This window comes from Amia ocellicauda, unplaced genomic scaffold (genome assembly GCF_036373705.1).
Source record: "Amia ocellicauda isolate fAmiCal2 unplaced genomic scaffold, fAmiCal2.hap1 HAP1_SCAFFOLD_35, whole genome shotgun sequence".
Lineage (NCBI taxonomy): Eukaryota > Metazoa > Chordata > Actinopteri > Amiiformes > Amiidae > Amia > Amia ocellicauda.
In genome coordinates, this window is record NW_027102920.1 from 240,116 (window position 1) to 255,763 (window position 15,648).

Below are 15,648 nucleotides of genomic sequence, written 5' to 3' on the forward strand. Positions count from 1 at the left end.
GGGAGTGCTGCTGAGAGCTCTGTCCTTTGGCTGCGTTTTTTTGTTGCTTTACTTTTTTCAGTTTGTTTATTTTGTCTTCTGTTTTCAGTGCTTTTCTTATTGTGGGGGAACAGGGGAGGGGAGGGGGGAGTACCGGTAGTTCTTCCCGGGTCGGGGGGTCGGACCCCCTGAATGCGTCTTTTGAAAAACTGACCCGACGCCATGGAGTCAAGATCGCTCCGGTGCAGTTCTGCCCCCTAGAGCAGTGTGTGTTAGCGGTTGGGGAGGTAGCAGGGTGTGAAAATATCAAGTCTGCTGCCATTGTTATCTTCTTAAAAACCACTGATCTGCTCAATCAGCTAGTGGCTAATGGCACAGTGTTAGACGACACTTTCACCCCGGTGTTGCCGCTCGCTGCTCCTGCCCGGAAGGTAACGCTGTCTAACGTCCCTCCGTTCATCCGCACCGGCTCGGGCAGCTGATGTCCGGCATTAAGAGGGTCCCGCTGGGCTGCAAAGCCCCGCAACTGAAACACGTCGTGTCCTTCCGAAGGCAGCTGTATATGATCCTCAATAACATCAATGAGGATCTTAATGTCTCCGAAGTTGGATCTCTCTTGCTGCCACCACCACGAAGATTGCTCTTTAGTAATGTTGGAAAGTCAAAGACAGCAACCGTCAGGGTTCTTGCATATGACGTATTCGTGCTGCACCTCTCTGCAAGGATCCAGGACAGTTTGTCAATGTAAACTCCAGTGCCTGGGAATATTTCCACCTAAAAGACAATGGTAAATAAAAAACAAGTTTATCCCCAAACTATTCTTATATTATGTTAAGTGGAATACATTATCAGTAAGGCTGTGATTTTGTTACAGAAATGTGTTATTAAAGACCACAGTATGTCTCAATTCTAAGTTTATTAATTTACAGACATAATAAAGTCAGTGAATCTGTGACACCCATAATTCAATTACATTCTTATTATCAACTATAACTATGAATATAACTGATAATGTAGCATCATTAGATTGTTTACAACCAATATTTGTTTTCAATATATATATTTTTACCTTGTCTTTGTAATATTGTAGACCAAGAGTGTTATACCTGTTTTGGTGATTCTTTGTCAGATTCAGAACAATTTGCTGTGGGGCTGTCAGAACCACTTGATGGTGACACACTTTTGTCTTCATTGCTGATAAATGTGGCTTTTGTTACAATTTTTTTCAGATTGTCCAAAAGGTCTGGAATCTCTGGAGAAAAAAACCTTAGTATTAAATGATAATCATTTCTAGTAATATATTTAATACAAAGTGAAAACAAAACCATCAATGCCTGCAATTATACTTGAGAGACTTGCTCTATGTTATTGGCAAACTGACCTTTTTGTGGGTCATTAACATTAGCTACGAAAAAAATAAAAGAGATAAAATACAAGAATTACCAGGTCTAATGTAATGCATATAGTCATTAATGTAGGATTATGAAGTTATGTTGAAAAACTTTATTTAATAATCAGTATTATTAAACTATTAGACAGTGCACATTAAGAGTCTGTATTGTGGTTCTAGATTACTTCAGTATGATCAACTATAATACATTACTCTGGAATCTAAATTACTGAAGAATAACATTTATCAAGGTAAGGAATTATTTGCTATAAATAAAAAAACTTACCATCAACCATACGGTTTCGAAGACATTGGTTTTCATTTTTAAGTCTTGTGTTTTCCTTTTCGAACTGCTTAACTTTTTGCTGTATCTCAACTTCACTGGACTCTTTAAATGTCTGTAGAATATGACGGGATCTAATTCTTGAAGCTCCATCGGTTTTCTCTTATTTTGTGCTGTATTCAGAGAGAAAAAGAGTTTAAAATGAATATATATATATATATACACTCACCTAAAGGATTATTAGGAACACCTGTTCAATTTCTCATTAATGCAATTATCTAATCAACCAATCACATGGCAGTTGCTTCAATGCATTTAGGGGTGTGGTCCTGGTCAAGACAATCTCCTGAACTCCAAACTGAATGTCTGAATATGAAAGAAAGGTGATTTAAGCAATTTTGAGCGTGGCATGGTTGTTGGTGCCAGACGGGCCGGTCTGAGTATTTCACAATCTGCTCAGTTACTGGGATTTTCATGCACAACCATTTCTAGGGTTTACAAAGAATGGTGTGAAAAGGGGAAAACATCCAGTATGCGGCAGTCCTGTGGGCGAAAATGCCTTGTTGATGCTAGAGGTCAGAGGAGAATGGGCCGACTGATTCAAGCTGATAGAAGAGCAACTTTGACTGAAATAACCACTCGTTACAACCGAGGTATGCAGCAAAGCATTTGTGAAGCCACAACACGTACAACCTTGAGGCAGATGGGCTACAACAGCAGAAGACCCCACCAGGTACCACTCATCTCCACTACAAATAGGAAAAAGAGCTACAATTTGCACAAGCTCACCAAAATTGGACAGTTGAAGACTGGAAAAATGTTGCCTGGTCTGATGAGTCTCGATTTCTGTTGAGACATTCAGATGGTAGAGTCAGAATTTGGCGTAAACAGAATGAGAACATGGATCCATCATGCCTTGTTACCACTGTGCAGGCTGGTGTTGGTGGTGTAATGGTGTGGGGGATGTTTTCTTGGCACACTTTAGGCCCCTTAGTGCCAATTGGGCATCGTTTAAATGCCACGGCCTACCTGAGCATTGTTTCTGACCATGTCCGTCCCTTTATGACCACCATGTACCCATCCTCTGATGGCTACTTCCAGCAGGATAATGCACCATGTCACAAAGGTCGAATCATTTCAAATTGGTTTCTTGAACATGACAATGAGTTCACTGTACTAAACTGGCCCCCACAGTCACCAGATCTCAACCCAATAGAGCATCTTTGGGATGTGATGGAATGGGAGCTTCTTGCCCTGGATGTGCATCCCACAAATCTCCATCAACTGCAAGATGCTATCCTATCAATATGGGCCAACATTTCTAAAGAATGCTTTCAGCACCTTGCTAAATCAATGCCACGTAGAATTAAGGCAGTTCTGAAGGCGAAAGGGGGTCAAACACAGTATTAGTATGGTGTTCCTAATAATCCTTTAGGTGAGTGTATATATATATAATGAAAATGATTTAAAAAAAACAATCCTGCAATACATTTATTTTATATTTGCAGTAATTATCTCACCGGTAACTGTGGTTCATCAAGGTCACTATCATCTGAAATTTGAAGTTTTTTGTTTGGTTTAGGTACTCTCTTCATTTTAGGACAGGGCATTTTTGTTAGGTCATTAAGTTTTCTTCTTAGTTCGCCTTCTTTTCCTAAAATAAAAATAAAATAAATAAAACCCTGCATTATGTCCACAGATATTTGGGGATTATATTTATTTGTCATAAAAATACTGTGCTTTGACCATACAAATTAAGATGAACAGCCAACACTGAATCAAAACTGAAGTTAAATTATATCTGGTTTAATTTATTTTGTGATTTGGGGGATTTTATTGTAAAGCACAACACACAATAAATCGTTCTTACAAATGCCAGTCAAGTATGACGAGTTTTAGCGCCCTCACCACCACCTACCATGTTATAAGAGTATGTTAGAAGTACAACACATTAATAACTTAAACATTCATTTCAAATATACTGTGATTGTATATATCAAATAGCATGTAAAGACTTTAATGTTTTTTTTTTAAATAAACATTGTTACCAGTCATAATGATCTGCGCTTCATGGACAGGCCATCCACCTTTTGGAGGTTTGTTCATGTCTCTCCACTCTGCTCTGAAGTTTCGAGTCGTCTCTTCGTCATCATCAGCAATGCTGAATAAATCAAAATTGCGAAAGCAAGCAGTGGGAATCACGCTGTAAGAGTCTTTGTCGACCCCGCTTTCCCACTTCACCAACGCGTGCATCACCGCCATACTACCTTCACCTTCTCGTCCGTTTTTTCTGTGCCTTTTTCCCCCGACAAGTCACGGCACAAAAAACAGTCCCGCTCTGCATTCTGGTACTTGGCGTTCTTAATAACACCAACAGGGTGTAATCGCATAGACCACTCGAGTATAAAGTACTACATATCCCATCAGTTACAGTTTTTTTTCTTCTTCTGAAACTGCAATTTAGCACTTTCAACTGTTTCTTAGTGATTCCTAGAATTACTAACCGGTATTGTAGTCAATGTGTTTATAACCTTTTTTGTTTAACGATTTGTGTGTTATCCTATGGGATCCCATGGTCTTTGATTTGGTCACGGAAGTGATTTGTCTTTGATTTGTTGATCTAGAGTTGAATTTTAATTAGTTTTTCCCTTTTGTATAATTAGTGTAGTGCTACATTTAGTCTTTGTTTTTAAATAAATTTGACAATTTATATCTTTGGAATTGGTGTCTGCGTCCAATTATTACAGAAATTGAGTTCTACAAGACTCCAGGATTCGTGATAAGGTGATACTATGAATTCACTTCTTTAATTGAAATTTAAAAGTGTACCTTACGCTACATACATATATATATGTATGTATGTATGTATGTATGTCCAATTGCTTTGACAATACAAATGAATAGAATTGAGAGGGAGAGAGAGAGAGAGACAGACAGACAGACTGACAAACAGAAAAACAGACAGACATAGACACACACACACACACACACACACAGAGCCAGCCAGCCACCCAGCTCAGCGATGACATCACGAGCCTCTCTCAGCTGACTGCTATGACATCACAGAGCACGTACATTCCGTTGCTTGCCGTCTGTCAACCACTCAGTCACTGCCTGCCAGACTGGCTGGCTGGCTGGATGGGGGGGCTGCTTGCTGCTGCTGCGTACCTTAGCAAGCTTATTTGCTTGACCGGCCTTCCTACTCCTCTGCCCACATGCCCACCTATGCCCGATCTGCTGTTCACCTGGATCACAGCTCCGCCCCAACAAGGCAGATCCTCCCAAAAATGGTACAAACTCACCCACGATCCCCTCCACGGAAAGCTTTAGCAAAAGGCAAAAGCGTTATACGTAATGAAGAGGAACCGGAGTCCAAGACGCATCCGACCAGCCATACATATTTGTGTGTATTAAAGATCACATTTTCTTACATTTAGTTTTTCTGTACTTTATTACATCTTATTGTGATTTATAAATGTATTGTTTCTTTTCCATATGTATGTATGTATGTATGTGTGTGTGTGTGTGTCTGTCTCTGTGTGAAAGTGAGTGTGTGTGTCTGTACGTGTGTGTGCCTGTCTCTGTGTGAAAGTGAGTGTGTGTGTGTGTGTGTATGTCTGTCTGTGAAAGTGTGTGTGTGTGGGTGTGAGTGTCTGTCTGTCTGTCTGTCATGTAACTCGCACATCTGTGAGGGCACCATTTTTGCAGAAGAGATGTACACATTTTGGAGCAACATATGCTGCCATCCAGACATCATCTTTTCCAGTGACGTCCCTGCATTTTCAAAAAGATCACATTTTATTACATTTTGTTTATCTGTACTTTATTACATCTTATTGTGATTTATACTTGTAATGTTTCTTTTCCATATATATGTATGTACAGTGGGGGAAAAAAGTATTTGATCCCCTGCTGATTTTGTACGTTTGCCCACTGACAAAGAAATGATCAGTCTATAATTTTAATGGTAGGTGTATTTTAACAGTGAGAGACAGAATAACAGCCAAAAAATCCAGAAAAATGCATTTCAAAAAAGTTATACATTGATTTGCATGTTAATGAGGGAAATAAGTATTTGACCCATTTTCAATGCCCTGGCTTAGGGAAGGAGGTTCTCACCCATGATTTGACGGTACATGGCCCCGTCCATCGTCCCTTTGATGCGGTGCAGTTGTCCTGTCCCCTTAGCAGAAAAACAGCCCCAAAGCATAATGTTTCCACCTCCTTGTTTGATGGTGGGAATGGTGTTCTTGGGGTCATTCCTCCTCCTCCAAACACGGCGAGTTGAGTTGATGGCAAACAGCTTGATTTTGGTCTCATCTGAGACCACTTTTACCCAGTTCTCCTCTGAATCATTCAGATGTTCATTGGCAAACTTCAGACGGGCCTGTACATGTGCTTTCTTGAGCAGGGGGACCTTGCGGGGGCGCTGCAGGATTTCAGTCCTTCATGGCGTAGTGTGTTACCAATTGTTTTCTTGGTGACTATGGTCCCAGCTACCTTGAGATCATTAACAAGATCCTCCCATGTAGTTCTGGGCTGATTCCTCACCGTTCTCATGATCATTGAAACTCCACGAGGTGAGATCTTGCATGGAGCCCCAGACTGAGGGAGACTGACAGTTATTTTGTGTTTCTTCCATTTGCGAATAATCGCACCAACTGTTGTCACCTTCTCACCAAGCTGCTTGGTGATGGTCTTGTAGCCCATTCCAGCCTTGTGTAGGTCTACAATCTTGTCCCTGACATCCTTGGACAGCTCTTTGGTCTTGGCCATGGTGGAGAGTTTGGAATCTGATTGATTGATTGCTTCTGTGGACAGGTGTCTTTTATACAGGTAACGAGCTGAGATTAGGAGCACTCCCTTTAAGAGAGTGCTCCTAATCTCAGCTCGTTACCTGTATGAAAGACACCTGGGAGCCAGAAATCTTGCTGATTGATAGGGGATCAAATACTTATTTCCCTCATTAACATGCAAATCAATTTATAACTTTTTTGAAATGCGTTTTTCTGGATTTTCTTGTTGTTATTCTGTCTCTCACTGCTAAAATACACCTACCATTAAAATTATAGACTGATCATTTCTTTGTCAGTGGGCAAACGTACAAAATCAGCAGGGGATCAAATACTTTTTTCCCTCACTGTATGTATGTATGTATGTATGTATGTATGTAAGTGTGTGTGTGTCTGTCTCTGTGTGAAAGTGTGTGTGTGTGTGTGTGTGTGTGTGTGTGTGTGTGCGTGTGTCTGTCTGTGAAAGTGTGTGTGTGTGTGTGTGTGTGTGTGTGCGTGTGTCTGTCTGTGAAAGTGTGTGTGTGTGTGTGGGTGTGACAGTGTGTATGAGTGTCTGTCTGTCATGTAACTCGCACATCTGTGAGGGCACCATTTTTGCAGAAAGAGATGTACACATTTTGGAGCAACATATGCTGCCATCCAGACATCATCTTTTCCAGGGACGTCCCTGCATTTTTCAGCAGGATAACGCCAAACCACATTCTGCTCAGATTTCAAGCGCATGGTTGCGTAGGCAGAGAGTGCGGGTGCTAGCATGGCCTGCCTGCAGTCCTGACCTGTCTCCGAATTGAGAATGTGTGGCGCACTATGAAGTGCAAATTAAGACAACGAAGGCCCTGTGCAGTTGTGCAGCTGAGGAAATGCATAATGGATGAATGGGGGAAAATCCCGCTTGCTAAACTTAACCAAGTGGTGTCTTCAGTGCCCAAGTGCTTAATAAGTGTTATTAAAAGAAAAGGTGATGTTACATAGTGGTAAACAGTCGACTGTCCCAACTTTCTTGGTTTCTTTTCACTGCTAATGAGATGCTGTAGAGTGAGTTAGTTATATTGCTTTCAGGATCTCTAATCGTATTGATGAGTTCATGCAGCATTTGTAATTGAATTTCAAAAAGAAATCCTTGCTGTCTGGCCTGTGTGTATGAGATGTACTCTGTCAATCTTTGGCTAACAACTGAAACATTGGTAGAACAGAAATGGCAACATAAAAAAGAAAAGTACATTTTAAAAGAGCACATTAAATAGGATGAATATACAGTTTTTTACAATCACTTTGTCACTCATTTCAGAACCTTGATGTCATTTTTCAAAACTCTAGACACAAAACTCAAAACGGTCATCACTTGTAACACAGGCTGTCCAATGTTCAAAACATTGCATTGTGCATTCATATCTTTAAAGAAACCTTGCACTTGCAGACTTGTTGGTTCAAATAATTCATTTATCATGAAATACCATAGTAACATTTATTTAGATCACCCACACAGAAGATACCGATAGTTTCACTGTGTAGTTGTTCGTACAATCATTAAATATTGTAGTACAAAATATGTGATACATGTTTCATTATGGTACTACACATAAATACATCACTGTAAAAGGACTAGTAGAGAGAATACTACAGACACAGTGGAATCATTGAACAAAATCTGAAATGTATTGATGCAATACAATCAAATCACACCATAGGTTTCTTTGAAGCCATGCAACAATAATTAGCTACAAAAAAGAACAAAACTACAGTAAAATGTCAACTGCAGTGTTCCTCACCTGGCTTAGTGTAAAACAAAGGATTGATTACTGTACTTCTGAATTTCCATCAGCCCTGTGTTCAGGTTCAGGTTCTCACAACCATTTTTCACAAGAGGCATCTTGAAACTGAACATACCTGAACATACTCAGTCATCAGCTGCTTCACTCTGTCTGCATTTCTTTCAAAAGGCACACTATACTCTGTGCTACACATTGGTATGCAGTATACAGTCATTTGACAATTGAGAGTAGCCTAATGTTTAGTGCATGCTGAAGACTTGCCGCTTCTCAGTACGGAAATTTCTGATGATTGAGGCCACAGTTGATCCTGAGTTGATTCTGAGGTTTGATTGAATCATTGTAGCTGCCTCAGTCATGGTCATGCCATGATTTACAACATGCTCTACAACTATTTCTCGGATTTCACTGGACACTATTTGCTGTTGCTGCCGCTGTCTGGTCCGTGGCCTTGTCCTCTACCACGTTCCCCCAACACCTCTCAAATGAGGCCCATGGCTGCCTCTCTGGTGAGGCCTAAGCCCTCCTCTATGACGAGGCCCACGACCACCTCTCAGAAGGGGTGCATGTCCCCTTCCATTCCTTTGACCACCACGTCTTCCTCCTCCCACTGCTTGACCTCTATTGTGACCTGGATGACTTGCCGGCTCCATGTTATCACTGTGTTGCTGGGGTGGATAGCACTCATTTCACTCGATATTCGTACCACAATGTGAAATCAATCATCAATAACCAGTTGGCAGTATTGGAAAAGCAATTACAAGGGCCTGCATACATACAGTAATGTCAAATCTGATGTGGAAGAACAATCATCTTCAACCAGGTTGGAGCGTTAGTTGCAATGCCTTTAATACACGCAGCGTGGAGAGGAACAGTGACTCAAGTAGATCCCAAAGTCGCTCTGCCTTCATTTTAACAGTCAGAGCTTTTATACACAAAAATCAAAGAGCTGGTTATAATCAGAAAGTCATTACTATGTTATCTTAAAAGTTAGCTAAGCAGAATTTATATCATTATAGGACAGAGTTCATAGATCAACACATGGATTAGGGAGCAGGCACTTCAATCATACTGTTTGACATTGTCTCCAAGATTCTCATCGTAAATAACAAACAGAAATCAAACTACCTTCTGGCCTGACCTTCTAGCTTGACCTTATCTTTCTTAAGTATACAAGAGAGAAAAACAGGTATTAGAGAAAGAATTTCTAACTTTCCTTCCACACTGAAAACATGGTGTGGAAAAGTGCTACATGATGATGAATGATGATGAAATATTACATCCATAGATAATGTAGTCCAACTGGTTCATGCTCCTCGGTTATTGGTGTCAATGGATCTCATTATCCTGAAACTTTCATGATCGAAACATGGAATATTGTTTGTCAGTTTCCATAAAATTATGCATTAAGAGTAATGCAACAGTCACTTATCATTTTGAGCAGCTGTATCAATTGATAATTAGATCTTTGTAATGAAATGAATAGACAGTGATCTCAGATGTAATGTGTGAATTGCATTTTGAAATGGTAATACTTTGATGTAAGTTGTGTCATTTTAGTTCAATGAACAAATGATCTGAGGTTGATGTGTATTGTATCCAAGCAATTGTAAAAAAGTGTTAGAGTTTTGAAAAATGTGCATTTTGATCATCGGGTGTGAGTTTAGTGTCTAGAGTTTTGAAAAATGACATCAAGGTTCTGAAATGAGTGCCAAAGTGATTGTGAAAAAGTGTAATATCAGGGGACAGTGGCTATTAGTGATCTGGCCTTCCGTGGCCTCTGTATTAATGTAACAGGTCACATTGTATGTGTACACTGATACTTGATAGTATAATATAGTACAAGTAAAAAACATACATAGGTATCATAGAAGTATTTTGCAGAAATGATTATGGATACTTATCAAAATGGAGAGGAAATGCTAAATCCAGTCTCCCCAGGCTGAGCTTCTATTGCTACACCTGCTAAGTGGCTGCTGGCCCCACTATATGGATAGAGCCACACCAAGTACAAGAGTCTCCCCATTGCTATTTATATCTCCCTATCCAGTCTTCTATACGTGTCAGGTATACAAGTGTGTGTGTGTGTGTGTGTGTCTGTCTGTCTGTCTGTCTGTGAAAGTGTGTGTGTGTGTGTGTGTGTGAAAGTGTGTGTGAGTGTCTGTCTGTCTGTCTGTCATGTAACTTGCACATCTGTTAGGGCACCATTAATGCAGAGATGTACACATATTGTTTATTTTCCATATATATGTATGTATGTATGTATGCATGTCCAATTGCTTTGACAATACAAATGCACTGAATTGAGACAGAGTGAGAGAGAGAGAGAGAGAGAGAGAGAGAGAGAGAGAGAGAGGTGCTAAGGCACATTTGTAACATAAATTAGGGAACATTTGAAACATGCTTAGGGAACATTCATAAGAACATAAGAACATAAGAACATAAGAAAGTTTACACACGAGAGGAGGCCATTCGACCCATCATGCTCGTTTGGTGTCCATTAATATCTAAGTGATCCATGGATCCTATCCAGTCTATTTTTAAATGTTCCCAAACTTTCAGCTTCTACCACTTTCCATCTTGAATGCCTTGAAGCCCAATTTCCATTTGTTGTCCCCTGGTGCGTGTGTCCCTGCTGATCTGGAAAAGCTCCTCTGGTTTGAGGAACCTTTCATGATTTTGAAGACTTGGATCAAGTCCCCACGTAATCTCCTCTGTTCCAGGGTGAAAAGGTTCAGTTCCCTCAGTCTCTCCGAGTAGGACTTTCCCTTCAGACCTGGAATAAGTCTGGTTGCTCTCCTCTGAACTGTCTCTAAAGCAGCAATATCCTTCTTGAAGTGTGGTGCCCAGAACTGTACACAGTATTCCAGATGAGGTCTAGCGCATTGTACAGTCTTAACATTACTTAAATTCTACACTTTTGACGATATACCCTAGCATTCTGTATGCCTTTTGTATTGCTTCCCCACATTGTTTGGATGGAGAAAGTGAATCCACATAGATTCCTAGGTCTTTCTCATGCATTACTTCATCTAGATCTGTACCTCCCATAGTGTAATTATAGTGGACATTTTTGTTTTACTGCATGTATTACCTTGCACTTGTCCACATTGAATTTCATTTGCCAGGTGTCAGCCCACAACTGAATTTATCTAAGTTCCTCTGAATAGCATGTGGTGCCAAGATTGTATCTGCTAAGCCACCTATTTTAGTATCATCTGCAAATTTGACAAGGTTGCTAAGTATCCCAGAGTCCAGATCATTAATATAGATTAGAAAAAGCAAAGGCCCTAGTACTGATCCCTGTGGAACTCCACTAACAACCTCACTCCAGTTAGAAGTGACTCCTCTAATCTGTTTCCTATACATCAACCAGTTCATAATCCATCTACTTACATGACCCTGAATGCCTACAGCTTCCAATTTGAGGATCAGTCTTTGGTGTGGAACCTTATCAAAAGCTTTTTGGAAATCTAAGTATATCATATCATATGCTTTCACGTGATCTACAGCTGCAGTTGCATGTTCAAAAAAATGTATTAAGTTAGTAAGACATGATCTGCCTCGTCTAAACCCATGTTGACTATCTCCAAGAATATGGTTTTCATTGAGATGCTCCTCTATTTTCTGTCTAATCATTTTTTCCAACATTTTACAGGTGATGCAGGTGAGACTGATTGGTCTGTAATTTCCTGGCTCAGTTTTGTCCCCTTTCTTGTGGATTGGTATGAAATTTGCTGTCTTCCAGTCAGTGGGAACATCCCCTGTTCTAAGTGTCATTTGAAATAATCGAGTTAACGGCCTATACATAATTTCCCTCATTTCTTTAAGTACTGTTGGAAATATCCCATCTGGCCCAGGTGATTTGTTTGATTTTAATTCTGCTAGTCCCTTTAGTACCTCCTCCTCATTTATCCTGATCTCTCTTAGGGTTTGACTGGATTGATTGTCAACCTGTGGCATGTCATCTGTTTTTTCTTTTGTACAAACCTCTGTGAAATACTCATTTAGAATATTTGCCACATCTTGTTCGTTTTCCAAGATACCTCCATTTTTGCCCTTTATCTGTTTCACCTCCTCCTTAATTGACCGCTTGCTGTTGTAATTTTGAAAAAAGCTCATTGCATTGGTTGTAGCTCCAAGAGCTATGTTTCATTCTATTTCCCTCTTTGCTTTCCTGATCCCTTTCTTAAGATCTCTTTGCAGCTCAACATATTCTATGTATTTTGTTTCATCACCATCCCTTTTGTATGTGCTATACAACATTTTCTTCCTCTATATATTTTTTTGCATGCCTCTGGTTTGTATGTATGTATGTATGTATGTATGTATGTATGTATGTGTGGAAGGAAAGTTAGAAATTCTTTTCTCACAACTGTTTTTCTCTCTTGTATACTTAAGAAAGATAAGGTCAAGCTAGAAGGTCAGGAGGCCATAAGGTAGTTTGATTTCTCTTTGTTATTTACAATGAGAACCTTGGAGACAAGGTCAAACAGAATGACCTACGTGCCTGTTCCCTTATACCATGTATAGACCTATGAACTCTGTTCGATAATGATATATGTTCTGCTTTAAGATAACATAGTAATGACTTTCTAGCATGTATGTATGTATGTATATATATATATATATATATATATATATATGTATGAATGTATGTATGTCCAATTGCTTTTGACAATACAAATGAATTGAGAGGGAGAGAGAGAGAGAGAGAGACAGACAGACAGACTGACAAACAGAAAAACAGACACACACACAAACAAACACACACATAGAGCCAGCCAGTCCGCCAGCCAGCCAGCCAGCCAGCCAGCTCAGCGATGACATCACGAGCCTCTCTCAGCTGACTGCTATGACATCACAGAGCACGTACATTCCGTTGCTTGCCGTCTGTCAACCACTCAGTCACTGCCAGCCAGACTGGCTGGCTGGCTGGATGTGGGGGCTGCTTGCTGCTGCTGCGTACCTTAGCAAGCTTATTTGCTTGACCGGCCTTCCTACTCCTCTGCCCACATGCCCACCTATGCCTCTACTCCAAGATACTTATACAATAGAAAAACTATGGTAATAATAATATAGCCCAAGACAAAAAATATTAATCTTTCTAGACTGTATTAAAGTTCAGCACTTCGGAAAAATAGAATTATTTTGTATTTCAATAAAACAAAAATTATTACTGGTATCCACACACCCAACCGATGTAAATGTCACGGACGGTGTTAATTAGCTCCTTAATCACCATTACTTATTATATTTATATTTCACTTCACTTTATGCAATATGGCTTGTGTATTTTGTTTGGTTCTATATTGCCATTATTTTGTGTGTTGATTATCTTTCACTTTATTGTTTAATTTGTTATTCACTTAGTATTATTTTGATTGTTTGCACGCGTGCCTTATTATTTTTGTTTCTTCTTTCTTTCACAACTCACCTGGGTCCACCTGCACTCTTCACACGCGTCCCCACTTAATCACCCTGCCCTGGGAGAGGAGAGGATTATCTGCTGTAGTCCACTTTCCAATGTGGGAGGTCTCTGCGGCTCATATCTCATTCAATTATTTATTCATTTATATATATATATATATATATATATTTTTAATTTGTCTTCGGGGCATTCAGATTGAATTATGCCTGTTGTCTTTTCTTTCTTTTCTCTAACAAATGTTTTAAGATAGCTAGCTTTGGTTTCTCATTTCTTAATGCTTTGTATTCCTATTTTGCAAAACCGTTTTTAGGTGCTCAAGTCTATCTGAATCAAAAGTCCCATCTTCTGGAAACCTTAATTTTCTGTCACCTATTGTCCAGTCAAACGCACCGCTTCACTCCATAGTTATCATACATGTACCTTACATGTGTACCTTTAAGTGGCGGGTCGCCCGTCTTACTAGAGCTGTTCCCACACAGTAACACGTTTTCCCATTTTCTATGTATCGTTTTGTACACAACAACCAAGGCGTGCAAGCCCGCAAAATAACAATAAACGACAGGGGAGAAAACATAGCAAAAAACAAGAAAACACAAATAATACTAAATCCTATATAGGAATAACAACAAACATGCTTTTCAATGTTTGCATTTATAGAACTTGTATATAACTTAATGACTTTTCTTCATTTACCATAAACACTATAAACTTCTATAAACTATAAACACGTTATTTTATATTATCACCGGCGTATCAGATATTGAACAATTAATTAGCGCTCCTTTTTTTTTTTTTTTCTAATAGTAGGTCAAACCTACGCTGCAGTTTACAAACACACTTAAGCCTGCGGGAACCCAGACAGGAAAACACAGTCCTGTTCCTTCACAAACAAGAAGACACAGTCAAGTCTATGGTAACCCTAAGAAACCATGCTCCTCGGTTATTGATGTCAATGGATCTCATTATCCTGAAACTTTCATGATCGAAACATGGAATACTGTTTGTCAGTTTCCATAAAACTATGCATTAAGAGTAATGCAACAGTCACTTATCATTTTGAGCAGCTGTATCAATTGATAGTTAGATCTTTGTAATGAAATGAATAGACAGTGATCTCAGATGTAATGTGTGAATTGCATTTTGAAATGGTAATACTTTGATGTTAAGTTGTGTCATTTTAGTTCAATGAACAAATGCTCTGAGGTTGATGTGTATTGTATCCAAGCAATTGTAAAAAAGTGTTAGAGTTTTGAAAAATGTGCATTTTGATCATCGGGTGTGAGTTTAGTGTCTAGAGTTTTGAAAAATGACATCAAGGTTCTGAAATGAGTGCCAAAGTGATTGTAAAAAAGTGTAATATCAGGGGACAGTGGCTATTAGTGATCTGGCCTTCCGTGGCCTCTGTATTAATGTAACAGGTCACATTGTATGTGTACACTGATACTTGATAGTATAATATAGTACAAGTAAAAAACATACATAGGTATCATAGAAGTATTTTGCAGAAATGATTATGGATAGTTATCAAAATGGAGAGGAAATGCTAAATCCAGTCTCCCCAGGCTGAGCTTCTATTGCTGCACCTGCTAAGTGGCTGCTGGCCCCACTATATGGATAGAGCCACACCAAGTACAAGAGTCTCCCCATTGCTATTTATATCTCCCTATCCAGTCTTATATAGGTGTCAGGGTGGGGTGCCTATTCCCCTGCATGCTTTGAAACCTATAGCACCTGGGACGCACACTTGGGATCCGGTTCCTCTGCCCCTCACATACACATGAGGAATCCTAGGTGCTCAATACGTCATACGGTCTCGTTCATCTCATGTGTAAACTATTTGCGCCACGATATGCAAATAACGGGGACTATGATTGGCTCCCTGACATTTCCCACACTGCGACTGATGCTACCCATTTCACTACCCAACAAAGACCCATAATATGCGTGTGTCTGTCTGTCTGTCTGTCTGTCTGTGTGTGAAAGTGTGTGTGTGTCTGTCTGTC

General features: G+C 39.7%; 1 non-coding gene across 1 annotated transcript; it reads right to left on the reverse strand.

The window, feature by feature from the left end:
• Positions 1–4,911: 4,911 nt before the first annotated feature.
• On the reverse strand, positions 4,912–5,026 carry LOC136732698 (U5 spliceosomal RNA). The gene has a single exon (XR_010809982.1). It is a non-coding gene; the product is annotated as a U5 spliceosomal RNA (small nuclear RNA).
• Positions 5,027–15,648: the final 10,622 nt, after the last annotated feature.